The sequence below is a fragment of the Thamnophis elegans genome, chromosome 17, assembly GCF_009769535.1.
Source record: "Thamnophis elegans isolate rThaEle1 chromosome 17, rThaEle1.pri, whole genome shotgun sequence".
Taxonomy (NCBI): domain Eukaryota; kingdom Metazoa; phylum Chordata; class Lepidosauria; order Squamata; family Colubridae; genus Thamnophis; species Thamnophis elegans.
Window position 1 is genome coordinate 760196 of NC_045557.1, and position 13908 is coordinate 774103.

Consider the following 13908-nt stretch of genomic DNA (forward strand, 5'->3'; position numbering starts at 1 on the left):
AGGTGGAGGCGGCGGCAAGGGTAACCCAGAGCCCAGCTGAGGTGCTCCGAGCGGAGGGCGAGGGCGGGGGCTCCAGTGGGAGCTTTGCCGGCTTCACCGGCAAAGAAGGAGAAGAAGCAAGAAGACTGGCGGCTTTCCAATGCAACCCCCTGGTTCGGCGTAAGCGGGGGCCGAACACATGCTGCGCCGACTTTGCACCGCGTCTTTGCTATGAGGCGGAGTAATTCAACACCCCCCCCAAAGAATGTGTGTGTGTGTGTGTGTGTTTGTGTGTGTGTGTGTTTGTGTGATTCCGCTTGATGAGATGGTGGTAGAAAAAGTATACGAATTGCGAATTGGATCAAAATTGGTGGCCAAAGGAGTGGAGGGAAGGAAGAAAGGAAGAAAGGAAGGAAGGAAGGAAGCCCTGCCCCCTGTGAAAAAAACTGAAGATGGAGCAGTGAATGAATAAACCATAAAAGCAACAAACAGTTAATGCGTAAGTAAGCTGAGGAGCAAGTTCTCAACTAAGGAAGCAATATAAGAAAGAAATATAAAAAGCTCAATATGCCAAAACACTTATTTTAGTCTTCATTTAATTACTTGTATTGTAGTCTGATGTAACATCTTTTTAAAGTTAACGTTAGTTAGAAAAGATAGGGTACAAATCTTAAATAATAAAAAAATTGTACATTCATTTTGAAAAATAAATGCAATACTTGATTAATTTCATATCTTTATTTAAAATAGTTTTGGCATGGCATATGATTTTATTGACTCAGTTGGAAATGATGTGGATGTTGTATCTGATTCTCAGGTATATATATTCTTAAGTAACATAACATATAGCATATTGTCCAAACTTGCTAGACTATTTAATTGATCTTACTACTTTAAAGGGGGAGAGTTTCATGATAAATTATTTTATTACATTTATGTTGCATTTATATATTATATTTATTACATTTATATTCCACATTATATATTTGTATTGTTATTTTAGTGTTTATTGTCAATTTTGATAGATATATTGATATATCAATACTGATTTTAATCATACTAAATAACAATTACTGCTATTATTTATCAGCATTACATATTTACAGTTTTTAATATTGAGTTAGTCATATTTTAGAATAATAGCGTTATCTTTTAATAGGATAATTGGCAAAATCTAATTCAAATGTGATGGGTTGCATTCCAAAGGAATGTTAGAGGACAGGTTGCCTGCAAAATGTCAGGACCCAGGACCCTGTTGGTGCCATGTCTCTCTCTAGCCAGTCTAACGATCTAAAAGCTGAGCAGAGAGCCTTTTTTTTCAGTGTGAGCGGAACATCTGGCAGCCAGCCCATGTGGCGTGAGGCGGGTGAAGAATTAGTGAGGCGCCTGCCGTGTCTTCCCGGGGACGAGCCCCTCGTACGGAGGAGGAGGAGGAGGAGGAGGAAGAGAGCCCTTCTCTGTCCTTCTGCTGGGCGCCACATCTGGAGAGGAGCCAGGTGATGCCCAGCCGCCCGAGGGATGCCCGGGATGATCTGGGAGGCAGAGGCTGGACACGCCATGGCAACCCCGGGATGTTCCCTCGGCGTAACTAGCAGGCGGTGGGGACAGGGATGGGCTCCTCGGACAACGGAGGGAGTTTCCTTTGCAGGGCTGGCGAGAGCCGGCTGGCTTCCCTCTCGCCCTGGGTAGACGGTTGTCCCCACCCCCCACCAGCCCGGATCTGCATCCCTGCCGGCTGCCAGGTACGGCTTCCGTCTCTGCTTTTTTAAATAGTTGCAATGAAGGATGAAAGGAATTCGGCTGGTTGCGTTTCGGCAGCTGCTCTGGAGGCAGAGAGAAATTTATTTTGCTGCTGCTGCTGTTGTTGTTCTGAAGGGTTTTCCCAGCCATGAGATGCACCTTAAATGCAGGCGGGATTTTTTGTTCTGCGGGGGAATATCTGGAGCTTTAGAAAGGGGGGGAATTTAAAGGGGCACCTGTTTCTCTCCCGCATCAGGGCGTTTCCCCAGCCGTTAGTTTGGCTTTTAATTAAGACTCTCCTGTCGAAGGTGGAGCTGGGGATGAAGGAAGAGGTGAGGAGCCACTGAATTTGGAAAATCTCCCTCCGTTTTTTTGTTTCTTTGCATTTTTCACTCCATTCTCTGCAGCTTTTTCCCTCTTTCTACAAGATATATATTGTTCATTTCCCTTTTTTGCCTTATTCATTCCATTACATGCCATTATTATTATCCATGCGGTCTATCACTTCATTCTCTGTTCCACATTTTGTTTTTCATCCATTTTGCAACCTTGTTCTTTTCTTTCTCTCCCAAACAGTTTCCAAGTCCCCCACCTTTTCTTCCCAAGGGCCACTTTCCACACGTTCTCTGTTGGGAGAACTGGCTGGGATGCAAACTCCAGTGACAACTAAAATAATTAATTTATACAATACAATACAATAGCAGAGTTGGAAGGGACCTTGGAGGTCTTCTAGTCCAACCCCTGCCTAGGCAGGAAACCCTATACCTTTTCAGACAAATGGCTATCCAACATCTTCTTAAAGACTTCCAGTGTTGGGGCATTCACAACTTCTGTTCCACTGATTAATTGTTCCAACTGTCAATGTATTATAATGCATTTTAATTTCAAACTCCTGCTTTTTCTCCCTGCAGTGATTCAGATTTCTCTCCTTTCCTTCCATGCCTGGTTTCCCCCAGGATCCCTTTGTGGGTCTATCACGAAATAGTCTTCTCTCCACCTTCTCTTATTACCAGAACCAAGCAGGCCGATCCTCATTCCTTGCCATAAGAACAAGGTGCAGTGGCGATGGCACCAGGTGAGTTCTAGTCCTGCCTTGGCCGTGAAAGCCGGCTGGGTGACATTGGGCTGATCACCAGGAGAGGTGAGTTCTAATCCCACTTATGGCATGAAAGCCAGCTGGGCCCTTTCTCGCAGGCCGGTCCACCTCACAGGGTTGTTTTTCTGAGGAAAATAAAATAGGAAGGAGTGCTTGCTGCCTTCAGTTACTTGTAAAATAATAAAGGTGGGATTAAAATAAATGAACCGAATTGTTTGAAAAGGTCAGAGCTGCTTCTGATTCCACCCATCAGGCAGCCTCTCCTTAGCTCTCCAGATGTCACCATTACCTTTTCTCTTACTCTCTTGTAATCCACTCGTTCTCCATCCCTTTCTCCTGGATTGGATTCATTCAGGGGGGTGGACAATTCCCCCCAAACGCACCCCTGGTTCTTCCTTTACCACATCGGAGGCCGTCACAACACACAACCAGGACCCATGGATGCCCACCTTCACACAGAATAACGGAGGAGGAAGAAGGGACTTTGGAGGACTTCCAGTCCAACTGCAGGGAATGAGAGATTCAAAAATAAAAGCCTCTGACCCTGGGGGATTAGCTGGGGGTTGCATCATCCAGACAGGAGAAAGTTGCAGGAGGAAACTGCCAGGCCCCACATGAAAAGAGGGTGATGGGCTGGCGGCTGAAGCAAAGGCATGGCACACACTTGAAAGGAAAGCAGGAAGACTGGGTGTTTCTGCACTGCCAGCCGCCCTCAGAGCTCTTTTGACAGTGATTGAGTGCTCTGAAAATCAAGGGGCGATGCAGAGATCCGCCAACAGGGAAGCTGCCCAAAGATTTGCCAGTGGGTTGGATTTTGCCTCAATCTGAGATATGAGGAGGATTAGATATAGGGATCAAAGGCAGCCTTTTTCTCATCACTGAATGTCTGTCTGACCTCAACGTCCCTTGGAAAATCCGGGTGATTTTTGGCCATTTCAGGGAGCTCATAATATGGGACTTCTTGAGCAACTAAAAGCAATATTGCAGGAACAAAAGATTTGAGATTATTGGTGAAACTTGTTAATAGTCCATTTCTGTTAGAGGAGTGTGGAGGTGGTGTTTCTGTGTTGTGTCCAAGACTTGGGAGAGGAGTAAGACCCTCTAATAACAATAAAGAAAAAGACCTTATTATTATTTCTTATTTTACTTTTAAAAAGGGATTTGGAAAAAATGGAGCTCGTGGGCTTGTGAAAGCTCCCTAAAATAATGATAATGATTGGTTTCCCTGGAGAAAGTATGAAAGGAAATATTTGTAGGTGGATTTTTATGCAAGCAGTTTGAATGGAGGATAAATCTGTAAGTATGCCGATGTGTAAATGCTTGTGTGTGTAGAGTCCCTATCCCCGACTGTGAAAGGGGTTAAATGTTTTGATTCCCTTTCTTACAAAGAAACCCAGTGCTCCTCTGGTTAAACTGGAGGACTCGGAGACTGGTCTGCCATCCCCTACTTACTAATGGAATGGGATACTCCAGACATAGAGACCCCAGGGAAGGGGGGAGGCTGAGGAACAAGGTAATCCGCGAGTGACTCTTGTGGAATCCAATCTCATTCAAAACTAAAACCAGAGATGCTGCAGGCTCACTCGGAGAAAATATAGTGGCAGGAGGAGGAAATAGATGCTGTCGAGGGCTCGTTTTCACCCCATTTTCTACTTCCGACCTTTATAATTGGAAGCAACAAAATCCCAGTTATAGGGAAGACCCAGAGAAAATAAGCACTCTCTGTGCTTATCTACTAGAAGGACGCATAGCCCCACTTGGGCAGACATTCAGACATTGACGGATGTCCTTTTAACACCAGAGAAACAGACTGCTGGGGGGGGGGGGGAAGGCAGTGGAGCGGCAGTTAAAAAAACGGAGAAGAATGAGAATGACAGCCGGTGGGAATGCCCCCCCACCCTCACGGAGCCAGAATGGGATCTGGGTGATGATGGGGACAACACGAGGCTACTGAATTCTCAATCTTATATGGAATCCAAAAATGGAGTTCCCTAAATTAAGACTCTGGTAAAAGTGTATGAAATAAGGCAAAAGAAAGACGGGAGTCCTGAGGACTTTTCTTGAAAGGATATACCAGGATTTTAGCTAATACCCTGATTTAGATCCTGAAGCTTCAGATAATCAGGAAACGATGAACATGATTTTTATAGGGAAGTCAGCAGAGGACATTAGAAGAAAAGTTACGGAAAGTAGGAGGAGGTCCGTGGAAAGGCATTTCAGACTTGGCTGAGATAGCCTCCTGGAGGGTAGGAAGAAATGAGAAAGAAATCCAGAAGGCTGGCAGAAATGCTGTCTTCCTAGCAGATGCCCTTAGGCAGGAAAAGGTGGGAGGAAGGGGGACAAAGCGGAAGAGGTGGTGAGGAGAGGAGTGGGAGTTTAGGGAACCCGAAAGCAGTCTGGGCATGGAAGAGGAAAGGTGGGACCTTACCAGTGTGCTACATGCGGAAAAGAAGGATATTGGAAGAGTGGGTGCCTGGTGGCTATAGCCATGTGAGCAGAAAAAGAAGGGGGAAGAGGCCAGAGGCAGGGAGCTGTGGCTCTCCCAACCCACCTCTGCGGAAGTCCCAATTGGGGGATCTAAACATGAGATGTAAACAGATACAGGAGCCAGAAGATCTGTTCTTAAGCAGTGTATTGTTCCTCGGACTACCGAGGATGAGATACCTTTTGGGGGGGCTTCAGGAAAGGCCTATATAATGTGCCTGAAACAACAAAAGCCCAAATTGCACAGCAGGAGGTGAAAACTTAGGGGTTGGCATCTCTACAGGACAGCAAAGACCTTTAGCCTAAAGAGGGAAGCAATCTATGAAAGCCCTCTGTTAATAGAAAACAATTGGGATTCTTGGGGATGGCTGGTTTTGGTAGAGTTTGGATTCTTAATTTTTGATTTATTGTCAAGCCCCTTTATGAGGCTGTCAAAGGGGATGGGAAAATATTTGAATGGACTGGAGAACGCCAACACGCATTCAAACAAATAAAGTGTCAGCTTGTGAGAGCACTGGGGCTTCCGGACCCCACTAGAGCTTTCACCCTCTTCGCACATGAGTGGGAAGGCATTGCTGCAGGAGTTCTCACCCGGAAACTAGGCTCATGGCAAAGGCCTGGGCCATATTATAGTAAGCAAATAGATATGGGAGGGGGGCGTTGGGAGGGCCTGGATGTCTGAGGGCAGCAACTGCCCTGCTGGTTGAGGAAGCCCAAAAGTTAACACCGGGAGAACATCTAATAGTCAAAGTCCCACATGGGGTTCAGGAGATTATGGAAGCGAAGGGGGCCTTTTGGATGACTGGGGGCCGCCAAGCCAAGTATCGGACTGTCCTGCTTGACTCCCCAGCCATACAATTAGAGGTGTGCGATACCCTCAATCCAGCTACACTCTTGCCCCAGGTGGATACTGAATTGCATCAGGATTGCGTACAGGTGGTGGAGTCTGTATATGCCAGTAGACCCAATCTTAGTGCTCAGCCTCTCCCAAATGCTGACTGTGAATGGTTTACAGATGGTGGCAGCTTTATGATGGAAGGTCTGAGAAAGGCGGGATACGCAGTGGTCCCACTGTGGGAAGTTATAGAAGCCGAATCACTACCAGTAAAGACTTCTGTTCAGCTGGCTGAGCTGGTAGCTTTAACTAGAGCCTTACAGCTGGCTGTAGGACTAACAGTAAATATTTACACATATAGCAAATTTGCCTTTAGAATCTTGCACACCCTTGGAGCTTTATGGAAGGAAAGAGGATTGTTAAATGCAAAGGGGTCAACTATTAAGTATGGTCCACAAATTTTAGAATTGTTGGAAGCAGTCTGGCAGCCAAAAGAAGTAGCAGTCATACATGTCAAGAGGCATTCTAAGGAAGACACCCTTTACGCGAAAGGGAACCGGGCTGCAGATAGGGCTGCTAAGGAAGCTGCCCTACGACACTCAGATGGAACAGCTACCCGAATTCCCATGTCTCCTTCCATACCCCCTTTCCCAGCCTCTTATACACCCGGGCACAGGGCATGGGCCAGGTTTATCGGAGGCAAGGAAGGGAACGATGGGTGGCAGGTAGAGAGCAAAGTTATTCTACCAGATACACCTCTAAGGATTCCTTTAAAACAAAATTCGTTATCTGCAGGACTACATCACCCAGGGCATCCGTTTCAGCCTGCAGACGGGACGCTTGTAAAGACGCGGGGACCAACAACCTCCTTGGATCAGCAGTGGAAGGGACCCTTTCAAGGGCTTCAGACCACCCATACAGCCCTAAAAGTGGAAGGCCGGGCATCTTGGATTGATCACTTCCAGAGTGAAGAAATACCCACGATCTGCCCGTCCGGATTCCTGGACTGCGCAGCCTGTGACTTTCTCAGTAGCAGAACTGGGACTGAAGTTCTTGTTCTGGAACCAAAAGCCTCCGGAACCATAGTTGTGTGAGAGGAGAACTGCCATCTCCCGTAGGTGTTTTCTCACTTAGAACATTTCCCCAAAAGGTGTTTGTAGCTACCCACGCTAGGAGTTACCCAATTATTACCACTAGCTGATTGGTGCGTCTGTGTGCATGAAGGCTAAGATATTAAGACAAATAAACTTAACAACCTTTGGGATGAGACCACATGATTTTGTTATGTATCTGTGCTCTTCCCATATAGGTGGGTACCTATGTTATGCCCACTTTACCTGAAAGGAAGATTGGAAGCCACAGGAATCTTGAACAATTCAGAAAGTACCTGAACCCCTTTCTTTGCTCCGTGGACTCTGGTCCCTCAATAATGCTTTGTATCACATACAAGCGGTGGAGGAAATCCTAGCCAAGGCGACTGGGGAGTTTTTTTATTGCTGCAGCCAAAGAACAAGAAGCCATTTGGACAATGACAGTTCAGAATAGAATAGCTCTAGATATGATATTGGCATCCTAAGGAGATGGGTGTGCACTACTTGGACAACAATGCTGGGTGCAGATTCTGGAGAAATCCTGGAATTCCACAGCTGAACTACACACATCACAAAGAGAGCTGCAACCCCCCCTCCCCCATGGAGGAATGGAAAGAGAAGTGGCATTGACTGACAGGAGGGTTGCCTGATTTCACTGGTTAAGTACCTAATAATGACCCTGGGAGGCAAAGTAATTGTTCTCTTAATCACCTGTTGTGCATTACAATGCCTTCTGCTTTGCCTCCCCACCTGTAAATAAACTACCAGGTCTCCCAGTACAGGGATATTGCTGTTGGGTGAACCTTGGAAAATGAGATCATTTTCAGATTCAAAGGGGGGGGGATGATGGGCTGGGGGCTAAAGCAAGGTCATAGCACACACTTGAAAGTAAAGCAGGAAGACTGGAATTGGGGTGTGGGGCTCTGTCTGTCTCACAAGAACAAAGAATGCTTATCAACAGGAAATATGCATGTGTAAAGCTTGCAGCAATTATGGGTAGCTAGAAAGTTGATAAAAGTAAGGAGAATTAGACAACTTGCAGAGCTCAGCTAAAAGTTAGGAATAGAGATGGCCTATGGCAGCCAATGAAAGGCCTGTTAGAGAACTCCTGGGGCCTTCGTTAGCCAAGGCTTAGGAATGGCACAGCTAGAGACCAACAGAACAAATGGTAGAATTATTGCTAAAGTGTTTTTTAGAGGATATTTCTTATTATTTCACCTTGTCCCGCCTTCTCCTTTAGTGAAAATGTATAAAGCTTTCTTAATCGTTTGTTCTTGGCCTTTTGACCAGGAACCTTTTTCCTTGGAGTCCTCCAATAAAAAGCAATCAGAAAACCTGCCCCTCCTGTCTGGGTCCATCATTGGCTTCCACACCAGGCTCAGACCCGAATTGGGGACAACACAAGTGTGTCTTTAAATAGCAACTGCGTGGATACATTTTCTTCCTGGATATCTGAATTTGGAATTCATGCCCAAAAGGAGACCGTCTGCAGTTAAAGAGGAGCTAAGGAGGAGAATCTCCTGCTGGTGAATTTCCAAATAGAAATCAATGTCTCATTGTTGGGGAAAAAAAGAAACAGGAAATCATTCAGCGCTGATATTCTCCAAGTTGGATTCTTTCTGGGTCTTCAGCTGCTGGAGCCTTCAACATTTGGAAGATGAGCAAAAGAGGGTCATGTCCTTGGGGATTCAGCATCATGAAGCCACGCAGGATTTTCATATCTTACTCTCCAAACTCAGGCACTAAGTTTGGTGTGGAGCCGAAAAGAACTTGATTGCCTGAATTGGGGAGATTTTGAGAGAAGCAAAGGGGAGCCCAACTGCCAATGACTCTGGGTGGCTTACAAGAGAGGACAATAAAACGGGGAAGAAGATGGGCAAAACACTGTATGAAAATCCAAAGCTCCCAATGGCTCAAGGAAGAGCCAACCCAGGGGTGGAGGGCTATGTCGCAGGGCACAGTGGCACAGGCAGCAGCCGCAACAGGAGTCCCTTCCAAAGAGGGAGAGGGTGTAGGAGGAAAAACACACACACACACAAACACACACGGTTTCCAAGGGCTCAAAAAGGTTGAAAACTGCAACCAGGAAGGGGGCAGTATTGGAGGGGATTTCCCCCCACTGCTGCAGTTTTTGGAAAGGAGGAGCAGGTGGATGTGGGGAGGGAGGGGCTGGTAAGGCAGCTAAAGTGGGGAGGGGCTGGCTGACTACCATGCTTAATGTCTCTGGGGTACTGCACTGCACACCAAGACAACTAGACACAAGAACAGCTTTCCCCCACCTGCCATCACTCTGCTCAACAACGAATTCCCACACCTCCTCCTAAGACTGCATTACTATCTTCTTCTTACTCTTCTCGGTAACTGTCTCTCCCCACTTATGACTATGTTGCTTTTATCTTTACAATTTAGATGGTTCTGTTTGTTTCTTAGTATGATTTGATTGCTAATTAGTAACTTACGACTATCACCAAGTGTTGTATGTTGATGGATGCATTTTATTTTACTTCAGGTACACTGTGAGAGGTGATGCACCAAAGACAAATTCCTTGCGTTTCCAATCACACTTGGCCAATAAAGAATTCCCTTCTGCTCTGTCCTATTAACGGAGGACATTTCTTGTGTGAGAAGTGAAAGCAAAGAAAATCCAGTTGCCTCCTGAAAAAGCACCTTCGGGATGAGATCTGCTGCTTGAGCAGAGGGTTGGGCTAGAAGACCTCTAAGGTCCCTTGCAGCTGGCTTGTTCTTATTGTGTCAGCTCAGAAGGGAACTTCCTCCACCGCTCTAAGCCTCACTGGGCTCCAGCATCAGATTAGCTCAGGTCTTCAGTACAAAACGAGGAGAACATTAAAAGAGTGGAAAACTCCGTGGCCCCTTCAGCTTTCGCTCGCCTGGCTGCACCCCCAGACTTCCCAATCCACCTTGCCTAGGGGAGGACCCCAGAGGGAGGGAACGGCTGCAGTCCCAGGAGGGACCCTCGGCCTCCCCCTGCCCGAATGCTGGGACGGGGCGGAGGATTTTCTCCTGAATGGATCCTTTGATGTTTATAAAGGTTGCCCCTCCGACTGAAGCTCTTTCCACACTCCAGACATTTATGAGGTTTTTCTCCTGTGTGGATCTTTTGATGTCTATAAAGGCTGCTCCTCTCAGTGAAGCTGTTTCCACACTCCAGACATTTATGAGGTTCTTCTCCTGTGTGGATCCTTTGATGTGCATAAAGGCTGCTCCTCCGACTGAAGCTCTTTCCACACTCCAGACATTTATGAGGTTTTTCTCCTGTGTGGATCCTTTGATGTGCATAAAGGCTGCTCCTCTGAATGAAGCTCTTTCCACACTCCAGACATTTATGAGGTTTTTCTCCTGTGTGGATCCTTTGATGTGCATAAAGGTGGCTCCTCTGACTGAAGCTCTTTCCACACTCCAGACATTTATGAGGTTTTTCTCCTGTGTGGATCCTTTGATGTGCATAAAGGCTGCTACTCTGACTGAAGCTCTTTCCACACTCCAGACATTTATGAGGTTTTTCTCCTGTGTGGATCCTTTGATGTGCATAAAGGTTGCCCCTCCGACTGAAGCTCTTTCCACACTCCAGACATTTATGAGGTTTTTCTCCTGTGTGGATCTTTTGATGTCTATAAAGGCTGCTCCTCTCAGTGAAGCTCTTTCCACACTCCAGACATTTATGAGGTTCTTCTCCTGTGTGGATCCTTTGATGTGCATAAAGGCTGCTCCTCCGACTGAAGCTCTTTCCACACTCCAGACATTTATGAGGTTTTTCTCCTGTGTGGATCCTTTGATGTGCATAAAGGCTGCTCCTCTGAATGAAGCTCTTTCCACACTCCAGACATTTATGAGGTTTTTCTCCTGTGTGGATCCTTTGATGTCTATAAAGGCTGTTCCTCTCACTGAAGCTCTTTCCACACTCCAGACATTTATGAGGTTTTTTTCCTGTGTGGATCCTTTGATGTGCATAAAGGCTGCTCCTCTCACTGAAGCTCTTTCCACACTCCAGACATTTATGAGGTTTTTCTCCTGTGTGGATCCTTTGATGTGCATAAAGGTGGCTCCTCTGACTGAAGCTCTTTCCACACTCCAGACATTTATGAGGTTTTTCTCCTGTGTGGATCCTTTGATGTGCATAAAGGCTGCTACTCTGACTGAAGCTCTTTCCACACTCCAGACATTTATGAGGTTTTTCTCCTGTGTGGATCCTTTGATGTGCATAAAGGTTGCTCCTCTCAGTGAAGCTCTTTCCACACTCCAGACATTTATGAGGTTTTTCTCCTGTGTGGATCCTTTGATGTCTATAAAGGTTGCTCCTCTCACTGAAGCTCTTTCCACACTCCAGACATTTATGAGGTTTTTCTCCTGTGTGGATCATTTCATGTGTATAAAGGTCGCTCCTCTGACTGAAGCTCTTTCCACACTCCAAACATTTATGAGGTTTTTCTCCTGTGTGGATCCTTTGATGTTTATAAAGGTTGCCCCTCTCACTGAAGCTCTTTCCACACTCCAGACATTTATGAGGTTTTTCTCCTGTGTGGATCCTTTGATGTGCATAAAGGTTGCTCCTCTGACTGAAGCTCTTTCCACACTCCAGACATTTATGAGGTTTTTCTCCTGTGTGGATCATTTCATGTTTATAAAGGTTGCTCCTCTGACTGAAGCTCTTTCCACACTCCAAACATTTATGAGGTTTTTCTCCTGAATGGACCTTTAGGTGCTTTCGAAGATACTTATTTCCCTTGAAGAATTTTTCACATTCCGGGCACTGATATTTCTCTTCTTCCTCCTGGATCCTTAGGGGATTCCGGGGTCTTCCGAAGGACCCTCCGCCCTCCAGGTCCCTCTCGGCGTCACCCCCCGTTTCCTCCTCCCCGCATCGTCCTCCAGGCAGCCGCCTTTCCCGGGCTCCCGCTGGGCTCATCCCTCCTGCAGCTCCGGAGCCCCCCGGCCTTTCCCCGCCGTCTCCCGGGGCTGCTCCGCGGGGCCCGCTCTCCTCCTCCTCCTCCTCTCGGGCGGCGCTTCCTTCCTTCCCTCCCCCGCCGGGCTCCTCCGTCCTCCTGCAGGGGAGAAAGAGAGGCGGGTCACGGCGGCGTCCCCCTCACCGCAGGAGAGGCCCAGGCCGAGGCCTCCCGTCCCGAGGACCCGAAGGAGACCCTCGCAGGCTGCCCCTCCGTCCCAGCAGCCTCTACTTACTTCCGGTTTCTCCGCCTCCGAAGGGAACCGCTCCTTCCGTCAGCTCTCTGGTTCCGAAAGCGAAGGCGCTCCGTTTCCCAGCCCCTCCTTCCTGCGAAGCCCCGCCTCCTCCTCTCCAGGCACCGATTCCTTGTCGTTCCCTCGAAGGAGAGAAAGGGACCCGCTAGAACAGTTCGGTTCTCAGCCTTCCTGATGCCGTTCGACACGGTTCCTCCTGCGGCGGTGACCCCCAAGCGCCCAATTGGGCTCCAGCCTTCCCTTCGCCGCCACGTTCCTTTCTTTTATTTCATTCTCCGCGCCTGGTTCTCCGCCTCAGCAACGGTCCCTGTCGGCCTCCGTAGCTCCGCCCACCGAGCGTCGTCGCTGGGAGGGAGCTACTATCCCAGCGTCCTCTGCGCTTGCGCGTCTGTCCCCACTCCGGCCCCTCCTTCCGCCCCGCCCACAGCCAGCCACACGGAGAGGCGGAGGGAGGGCGGAGCTTCGGTGGGAGGAGCCGTGGTGGCCCTGCCCCTCCCGCCGCCCCTCCCCTTCGAGCGGCTCCTTTGGGCGCGGGAGGTTCCTGGCGGGGGCGGCGGAGCTTCGCCCGGGGAGCCGAAGGGGAGGCTCCGAAGGGAAGGCCCGCGTCCTCCCTTCCCCGGCTTCTCCTGCCAGGCTCCCCCCGGGGGTCTCGGGCGACCCCTGGGAAAAGGCCCTTCCACCCCCAGGAGGAGAACCGCCGGGCCAGGAGCCGAGCAGCCGAAGGGATCCCGGGAAGGGACGGAGCTCAGCCCGAGGGGATCCCGGGAGGCCATTGGGAGACGAGGGAGCCCAGGAGGGACGGGGGGATCCACTGGAAAGCCAGGGATCCCAAGGGGGGAGGGAATAAGCGGATCCCAGGAGGGGATCCCCCACCCTTTCCTGCAGGGGGGGAAAGGACTCCTCCTCCTCCTCCCTTTGGGGCTGAGCAGGGGGGAGACCAGCCGCGGGGGGAGCTCTGGGCCCCCTGGAGAAGGAGCTGGAGAGGCTCCTGCAGTTGCTCTGCTTCGGTGGCTCCTCTGGACTGGATCCCCTAGACCGGATCCCCTGCGGTTGAGGAGGCCCTCTGGCCACAGGGACCACCAACCCTGCCGCGGAGGAGACCCCAAGGCCCCCCATGGCACAAGAGCCGCTGGACGTCCCAGCCGAGGAGACCAAAAAGGGCCCCCAGCTCCCGACAAAGTCTGGCTACGACCAAACAGGGGCCGGAGAAGGCGGGGTGGGAACAGGGGGCGCAAATAAACTCTGTACATGCTCAGCGGCTGCAGTGGCCTGTTTCCCAGAAAGGACTGTTGGGGATCCTGGGAAAGGTCATCCCACGTCAAGCGTGTCCCGTGAGTGGCAGCTGCCAGCTGGCCTCTAATTGAAATGGGCCCAATTGGCTGTGGAAGGGACAGGAGACCACAAAGAGATCTCCACTCTGCCTGGAAGAAGCAAAGGCGAACCGCTTCCACATTGGGGCTTCATAAATC

General features: G+C 49.0%; 1 pseudogene; it reads right to left on the bottom strand.

The window, feature by feature from the left end:
- Nucleotides 1–12217, bottom strand: part of LOC116520273 — a 52688-nt pseudogene extending 40471 nt beyond the window's left edge.
- Nucleotides 12218–13908: the final 1691 nt, after the last annotated feature.